Raw genomic sequence first — 9,691 nt, 5'->3', positions numbered from 1 at the left:
ATGAAATCGTAGACTGTAGCCTATTTTCGAAACTATTGGATCACTGAGATATCGTAAGAATATGGTAAATCTAAAGGTGTCAGGCCGGGAAAGCCACATTTCAAAAATGACTATTGCCGGGAAGGCCACATTTCAATTACATGGCTGTAGCAGGTAAAGCCACATTTCCAATAGATTAATTAATTAATTGATAACCGGTAAAAGAGTGTCCCCATGTATAATATTGTTTTCACAAGAAACGAATAATCTTTCCTACACACAAGCGTGGTGTTTAAGCAATACCGGTAATAGACTGTTCCTACACTCGTTTCGATTCGATTCGATTCTTTATTCAGTAAAGACTTGGGCTTTATGCCCCTAAACGCCTAAAGAATGTCGCTTGACTACTCAGCTTCATCTGGATGTACTGATCTAAACTTACGTTGGTAGTAGAAATGCGACGTTCATATTGCCCCATATGGTTTACATTAATCACAGATGTAATTAAAATAATTTAGAGAAGATATTTAATCCGAACGTAAACCGCCATCAACTGTTATCGTTTGTTTTTACTGGTAACGTTCATCTTAACGTAGGGGAGCAGTCACATCAATTGAACAGCGCGCCAGTAAGCCCTGTGCGAGGATTCTTCATTTAGGTCACCGACACCGTCGTTTGTTTCCTACCTTAGATTAACCTTAATTATCCTTAGAAAGTATTAAATTTGGCATCTTAGAAAAACAAATAACAGTTACAAAAGAAAGGTTGAAATAAAATTGCTTTGAGACAGAGATAAACCATTTAAAGTCACCATTTTTTCAATTATCAAAACAAGAAACAACTGTTGTAGAGTGTTTAATTTGTAAAAGAAACATTCCTATGATTTCAGTCGTTTAAAACATTTTCTAAATGTGTCTTTGATATTGTGAAAAAGTGTCTAAGGAACACCTAGAATTATCTTTGTTAACATTTGTGCGAGCAAAGTAACATTTTGCCATTTTCTATTTACGCCTCTGGAACATCAGTTATGTAAGTTCTGTGACCCCCACTCAGTGGAGGATGAGTTTCATTTTTTTTATCAGTTGCCCATTCTATTCAGATTTGCGATACAGTTTTCTCATGGAGTTGAATCAGCTAGACTCTGCTTTCTCGCTGTTGTCTGCCGTTCAGCAGACTGTGTTTATGCTGCAACACACAGCATTTGTTAAACCTCTTGCCGCTCTTGTCTACCTCATGTACAGGAGGAGACTAAATATCTCTCATTATTACCCACGTGGTCAACGTATGGGTAGTTGCATACTAAGCTCGTACGTCACACGAGTGTCGTATCGCGTTGACCTGTGTCGTAACGACTTCACCTGAGATTCTAACGATTTGATTGGATAACCGATGACCTCTCAATTAGGTCACATTCTGACGTAACTATTTTTTCATTCACAACGGACACGTGAATTAATTCATTCTACAACTTAAATGCATTGTGGGAATGTACACATTGCGACATTGCCGTGTCGCTGTTAAATTGTGAGTCGAACTGAGACATTATATCCGTCGAAAAACATAAACGCAATGTTTCCACCAGTGATGTTAGTCGAATGTAGCAACTACAAATCAAGAAACGGGGTACTACAGAGTAGTTTACTGTAGGAGGCTGTACGAGGCGATGACAACTGACATGCATCGTGACGTCGGTTACCAAGGCAGTGACGTCATTACGGTGTGACGTCATGCAAATATTGTACTACAGTACAAAACTCTTCCGCAACCTCTTTATGAAACCGGTTTCGGATTGAAACCAAAAACATAACAAAAATACGCTATTTTGTCAATTTAATTCATGTAAGACGTGGGTAATAAATAAAATACCACACTCGGTCTCATTACATACGAATTATGCGAAACTCGTGACCTTCCTATGTTATCTGACCTCGCTTTCGCTCGGTCAGATACCATAGGAAGGATACTCGTTTCGTATAGTTCGTATGTAATGAGACCTCGTGTAGTATTCTCTATATACGGGGTTGGAGTGTGTGTGTGTCTGGGTGGTGGCTGTGAGTGTGGGTGTGTGTTAGGATAGAAGGGTGAGTGTGTGGGTGAGTTTGATGCATGCGTGAATGTACTTATGTATGCAAGAATTGTGATCTATGTGCAATACACATTTTTATTTATCTTAAATGTTTTTACTGTGATATGTGTCTCATAGGCCAAATGGCCGGATGCTATGTAAATGTTTTAATCGTGTCATCATGTACAGCATATTAGTATGTGACACAATAATAAAATATTTTTCTTCTTCTTCTTCTCTATTTACGGTAACGTGTTTGAATCACTAAGCATGTTTTGACAGCATAGCCGGGAGAGCCACATTCCATGTTCACGCAACCGTAACTATTGCCGGGAGAGCCACATCAATTTTGGCTATCTGTTTCGGAAATGCCGCTCTCCCGGCCAGTAACCAATTTAAAATAGCTACATGTCTGTTGTGAATATATTTTATCGTCTTCCAAGAAGGCGGCACTCTTTCCCATTGACAATCTGTCATAAAAATGATAAGCTTTAGATTGATCCAGTAAACTTTCATTTTGTTGATGTATGTTGAAGTATGTGCATTGAATACATGAAGAAAGCATCAAAGATTTCACGCCAATAATGTTGTCAGTCGCAATAGGGATACCTATATCTATGGGGTCTATAGCCTAAAATTTACCTTTTCGATAGTTTGTGAGCAATGAAACCTGATGGTGTCGGCTGGCTATAGTCGTGACCGTGACCTTGATAACTCAGGGACAGTTAATCTGAGTTCATACACTAGTTGGGAGTTGTTTCCCTTTGTTTATGTGCCTTCGCTCAAGTTTACAGTTTATTCTTCTTACATCAGTTGTATCGTATTTGTGTCAGTTTGTCTCTTCACTTGATAAAAGTAAATATCTTTATATAGATTATACAACTGTGTTAACTTTAATCGTTTTACATCTAGAATAGTGCTGGACACTACGTTTTAACTACTGAATTTGAAATATACTGTGTACATATTTCTCATTTGAACAAATATTTGTATGGCATATTTGTAATAAAGTCAGTGTTCGAAATACCTGCCTGCCCGACCGCCCGGGACGGGTTGTTTGCTACACGGACTGCCAGATTCTCAAATTCACCTTCCCGACGGTCGGGTTAAAATTTAAGACATGCGTTTGAAGATATTTTGTGGCGTTTGGGAGTTTCAGACCCTGATAAAGTGCGAATGACTTATGCAGGATTTGATCTCTTACTGTTTGAGATCCAACTGAGATGCGCCACTTCCTAGCATAAAGAGTTGCTCTTCAATGTTTTAGCTGCAGTTGAGATATTTCATCGTTAAGTTACTAAACTGTTCTTTTGAATGTTTTCTTCAGTATAGTCTATTACAGAGAAATGGTCTGTTAATGTTTCTGGTCCCTTTCAGACGCTGCACTCCGTTCATAATCAGTTGTTCTGCTAATGCTTCAGCTCAAGATGATGTATTCTTTTTCATTGTTATGCCTATTTAATTGAGTTGGTCTGTTAATGTTTCCGCGCTAGTTGAGACATGTCACTGAGATGGTGCAGATACATTATCCAGACAGAAACTGCTTGACAACTTTATGGTTATTGAAAGGCGTCGTTGAAAAGTCAAGATACCAGTTAAGGTGTCTTATTTGCTTTTTAACGGGTGTATGCTTAACTGTTGATTATGACATACAATTTTCCATAACGATGAGTTAGTCGCTAACATTTTAGATCCAGTTTAGACTCATCATCGCCATAATAAGTTTGGCTTTTTATATATATTTTAGCTCAAGTTTAGAAACGTCAAATCATATCATAGTCAGCTGTATCAGTTTATCCTTAACCCCCTGGGTGCCACAGGGCCATATATGTCCTTCCTCTTTACCACTCGGCAAAGAAAAACTAGGCATCCTGGGTCTAGATTTTCGAAGCTCTCTTAGCGCTAAGATAGTCGTAAGTGCCATACAATAACATTAACTTACGACCATCTTAGCGCTAGGAGAGCTTCGAAAATCTAGGCCCAGGGGGAAAATGTTCAGAAGTTATTTATTCTGTATGTAATAAAGGAAACGTTGTTTCAGTGTTTCAGAAGCAGGTCCAACTTTTACTTCTTATTCAATTGAGTTTATCTTTCAATAGTTTAGGTCCAGGAGAGATTCATGTTTGTCTTTTCATGTTTTGCATCCAGGTAAGATGCGCCACATGAGATTACTATGAGTGTGTATTTGAATGTTTTAGTTTCAGCTGGATGGCACCACCTATATTTACTATGGGTTAGAGTTTGAATGTTTTAGTTTGAGCTGGATGGCACCACCTATATTTACTATGGGTTAGAGTTTGAATGTTTTAGTTTCAGCTGGATGGCACCACCTATATTTACTATGGGTTAGAGTTTGAATGTTTTAGTTTGAGCTGGATGGCACCACCTATATTTACTATGGGTTAGAGTTTGAATGTTTTAGTTTCAGCTGGATGGCACCGCCTATATTTACTATGGGTTAGAGTTTGAATGTTTTAGTTTCAGCTGGATGGCACCACCTATATTTACTATGGGTTAGAGTTTGAATGTTTTAGTTTCAGCTGGATGGCACCACCTATATTTACTATGGGTTAGAGTTTGAATGTTTTAGTTTGAGCTGGATGGCACCACCTATATTTACTATGGGTTAGAGTTTGAATGTTTTAGTTTGAGCTGGATGGCACCACCTATATTTACTATGGGTTAGAGTTTGAATGTTATAGCTCCAACTGAGAAGCACAATCTTCTATTCTGATCAGTTTGCCTGCTGTTGAAACTTAAGCTGAAGTTGAGACCCACCTCATGAGGTGTTTATTGCTTGCTCATTAAATGTTTCAGCTCCTGTTGAGACGTGCCTCTTGTTGTTACCTTGGGTTAGTGTTTTTATGTTTGTATTGTGAAACTATGTTACCATCTTCTATCATAGTGAATTTGTCTTTCAATATTTGAGCTCCAGTTAAGATACACCATGTCCTATTATTACACAATGGTTTTAAATGTTCTACCTCCAGCTAAGACACATCAGCTTCTCTTATAACGAGATGGTGTTTTAATGCTTTAGCTCGAGCCGAGACGCAGCATCTTCTCATATTTTGAATGCATGTTTCAATCTTTAGGCCAAAGTTGCAACTCGTCACTTTGATGGTTCAGAGTCCTCATTGACATGGTGTACAATTGTTATCTGGTCCTAATCGTTTTCAATTTCTTGGTTTAAACTTGGCACTACCTTCAGTCGATAGAACCTTTAAAGTAACAGTGGCTTTGATTTAATGTAAACATGCCCTAAACCATAATGGGTTAAACCAAGACGACCAACGTGCCTGGACATGGGTTTCACATTACACCTGGCTCCATTCCAAGAAAGCCATGCTATGTTGGACTTTCCCTGTGAAGAATGTGGTCAGTAGATATAGGGGGTGTATTTTGCTTGTCCAAATGTTCCGAGTAGCAGGGAAAGTATAACCTTCCGCATTCATGGTGAAGTGTAAGAACGAGTTGCGGGTGCTGTCCACACCCAATGATACCCCAGTTACCGTAGAAAGGCAGTTTTAGTGTCGGCTGAGGTCGTATATAAGTCGGATCTTCTTTGTACTTAGAGTGGAAGATAAGCTCTAAGCTACAGGCGTAAAAATAGATAAACTGTTTCGGTTTGAGTTGCAATTTAGCAGAGAAGTCAGTGCCTAGATTTCGGGTTTTGGACTTGCCAAGTTTAACCGCGTACCAGCCTTGAAGATGTTGACAACGATCTGCATATATTACTTCTGAATGATTATTTCTTTGAGTGGCATTTTAGAAGTTGGGAAGTACAATATAGAACAAACTTTATGGATAACAACTTCTCATTATGCTTGACAACGGTACAGGAATCTGTATCGAAACGTTGCACTCACGAATAAAAAGAAGTTGTTATCCATAAAGTTTGTTCTATATTGAATGATTATTGCAAAACTAATGATTATTGCAAATTCTGTGCATATTAAGAAGCGCCATGTCCTATCAAATTGTGTTGGTGTTTCAATGTTACAGATCTGGCTCCAGCTGAAACGCACCAATTCCTGTCACAATGAAACGGTCTTTGAGTGTCTCGCCTTTAGTTGAGGCGCACAGCTTCATATTGTTGTCCTTTCCCTGGACTAAGCTTCTAGCTACAAAGAGACCTTTGCTACGCCAATATTTATTTGGCTCAATTATACCATTCTGAGAAGAGATAGGGTTGTCGACCTTGCATTCAACTAGCATTTCTGAATTCCCAGGTACAGTCACTGTTTCAAGCACTCTTATTCTTGAACAACTGTGCGTTTTCTGCTTGGTAAGTGATAGTTCACCCTGTGAGGTACCTAGAACTTTCCTCTTTACATCCACTACCCCATCATACTGCTCCAGGAAATCCATTCCAACAATACTGCTAAGTGATCCAAGATCTGCTACTACAAAGTTTTGCTCAAATTCCACACAATCAATCACAAACTTCAACCCAACAGAACCATGTCCCACCATGGGGGTATCATTTGCTGTATGAAAATCCTTGTTGACTACCTCCAAAGGTGTTCCTTCCAAACCAAGCATACAGAAATCATCATGTGACATAATGGAAACTGGGGACCCTGTATCAACAAGAACTCTAAAGTTTCCTCCTTCAACTTTAGCATGCGCATAGAGACACTTTTCAGGTGTTGAAGTGCCCAAAAGTATTTTCTCTCTGGATGCAGACTGCTCATTCTGTATTAACAAGGTATCATTCTCAATGTTATCTCTATTTGTCGGAACTGGCCTATCTAACTGAGCTGAAATAGCGGCCTCAATCTCAGCATCTACTAGTTTCCCGACCTATTTCCAGACTTATCAGCACTTGTTGGTAATCCTAACTTTTCAAGATATGGACAAGAATTTCTCAGATGACCTTTGTCATGACAAACATAGCAACGAGGGGGTTCCCTTCTCTGACTTTCTTTTTTGAAAAGATCCAACTTTTTGTCGATCAACTTTCCTATAGCCTCTAGAGTTAAGGGTTCCTTGTCGTTACTCTGAGTTTCAATCCTAGCTTCAGATGTGTGACCAACAACCCCTACTCTATCATAATTCTCTGGTTTTCTTGCTCGACTACCTTCTATGGCTTCATATTCAACAGCATGGGACATTGCTTCATCAAGCGTGATAGGATGTGAGAAGGACACATGTTTTCTCATATTAAAACTAGTCAAACCATTCAAAAACTGGTCAATCAGATTAGGTTCTAAGGATGTGTAAGAAGCCTCAGGATAAGCAAGCAAACCTAAACGTCGGAGCTTGTACCCAAATTCAGTTATGGACTCACCCTTTCCTTGTTTTCTGTTTCTAAATTCTGATCTGAAGGCTAAACTTCTACCTCTAGGATTAAACCTTTGACCTAAAACATTCTTGACTGCATTGTAATCATTCAACTCTCCAATTGTAAGATTACTAAACAACATTTGAGCAGTACCCCTTAAACACATTGTTAGCTGTTGTGCCTTCTCTACATTTGTCCATTTGTTCCATGCAGAGACCTGTTCAAAATGAACTATGAAGTCCTGCCAATCACAGGATGCACCGTCAAAATAATCTGGACGTACAGTCGAACGAGAAGACCTAGCAAGTGAACTATGTGTGAGCATGGTTTCGCTGGGATCGCTAACATAGGTACGATTTAAGGTATCATCTGCAGTTAAGCCTTCAGGGAAATACGCTGTTCTGGATAGAAACCTGCTGTTCCCTACACTAGAACCATCATCAACTTGACTTCAAAATCGAACAGACGGGTTTCCGGTTCCTGTTCGATTCAAGTTCAACCCGTCAACTTCCCTATCTGTCAACACCCTATCTACAACTCTATGGGCACGCAGGGGTTGAAATGGAACTGAGTGGACAGTTCGCAAATCACCTGCAGATGTCCTGGAGTTCTGTTGCAGCCTTTCCTCCATCTCTACTCCAAACCCAAGTATACTATTTCTATTGGACGAAGAGACAAAAGGTGTAGATGTCAAGAAGCTGGACTGAGCTCTTAAACCAACATCGGACCCAACAAACCCATTGATACCACTATCAGACAAGGCCAGTAACTCTTCTTGACTTAACACATCCATATCAAACAACTATCCGACACAACAATGAAACTGAATAAAATTAAATTCCTACCAGCAATGAGAAACCTAATCCTGGTCACAGCACCAAATCTGTAATAGGCTTCTCTGCCCAGTGACAGTTGAAGTTGGCTATAATAGGGTTTAGGACCTTTACTTTTTTATGTGGTGATGGTAAAGTAGCCAACTTCAAATAGGCTCTATGGATCAGGCCTCATTGCTGGTAAAAACATAACAAATAGAAAAGAGAAACTCAATAATTTATTTACAAAACCTAAACCTATCCTAACCTAACAACCTAACCTAATCTTTACCTTAACAATCGAACCTAACCCCAAACCCTAATGAGACATGGCTCTGATTTCAGTCCCTATGTCCAAAACAAATAAATATCTTAATTTCCTATGTAACAAAAAAACCCTATATACTTGGTCTGGATAACCAGGACTCAAGCAACTGAAATAAATGTCCTCACCTCTGGTGAACCAGTGGACTAAAGACAAGGAGTGCTGTGAAGCTACTCCCTTTATAGGGCTAGAGGCAGGCAGTGCATGTGCTGCACATGCCAGGCACAACCTGCCAGGTGTGTTGTGGCTATGCATATCAGCATAGCGGAGAACACACTAATAACCCATGTTATATTTACCCAACCCCAAATAAAACTCGAACTTTACCCGAAATATCCTGAACTACCACAAGTGTTTAAATCCGGTTGAAGCGTGCCACTTCCTCTCCTTATGGCTTGGTTTTAAAATGTTTCAGCTTAAGTTGAGACACTTCACTGAGACGGTGTATATTTGTAATCTTTAAGCAATGATTTTTTTCAATTTCTCGGTTGATATGGCCTCTAAATATGAGTGACTTTGATTTAATGTAAACATGCCCTAAACCATTATGGGTTAAACCAAGACGACCAACGTGCCTGGACATGGGTTTCACCCCAGTTTATACGTCACCATACCACACGTGGTCTCCGACAAGACGTTTAACCCCATTTAACCTCAGCATCTCACACGTGGTCTCCAACAAGACGCTTAACCCAGTTTTGACATCACTTTCTCTCATGTGGTCTCCGACAAGACGCTTAACCCAGTTTTTACGTCACCATCTCACATGTGGTCTCCGACAAGACGCTTCCCCTAGTTTATAAATACGTCACAATACCATTCGTGACCAACTCGTGTTATTCCGGGACAAGCCGATTGGAGGTTACGGAAAGGGGCGAGTGGTGACGAATGGTCACAATACCACATGTAGTCTCCGACAAGACGTTTAACCTCATTTCATGTCACCATCTCACCCGTGGTCTCCAACAAAAAAAGTGTTTTGATCATGCCTTGTCACAAACTTTGTGCACGTGTTTCCAAAACACCAAAGATATCGTACCCAATTACAACATTGCTAGCAAAATATTTATGTTTTGTATTTTTTAAACAGTCCTAAAACACCAGGTGTGTACTTTCTTATGTACTTCAGTATAGATTTATTTCATAATGACCAGATAGTTTATTTTATTACATTAAAGCTGCATAAAGACAATAAACGAAACACGCTCCCTAAGGGGGACAGC

The sequence above is a fragment of the Haliotis rubra genome, unplaced genomic scaffold (assembly GCF_003918875.1).
Source record: "Haliotis rubra isolate DU_JTF1 unplaced genomic scaffold, ASM391887v1 Scf711, whole genome shotgun sequence".
NCBI classification, from domain to species: domain Eukaryota; kingdom Metazoa; phylum Mollusca; class Gastropoda; order Lepetellida; family Haliotidae; genus Haliotis; species Haliotis rubra.
This window is presented reverse-complemented; position numbering follows the sequence as displayed.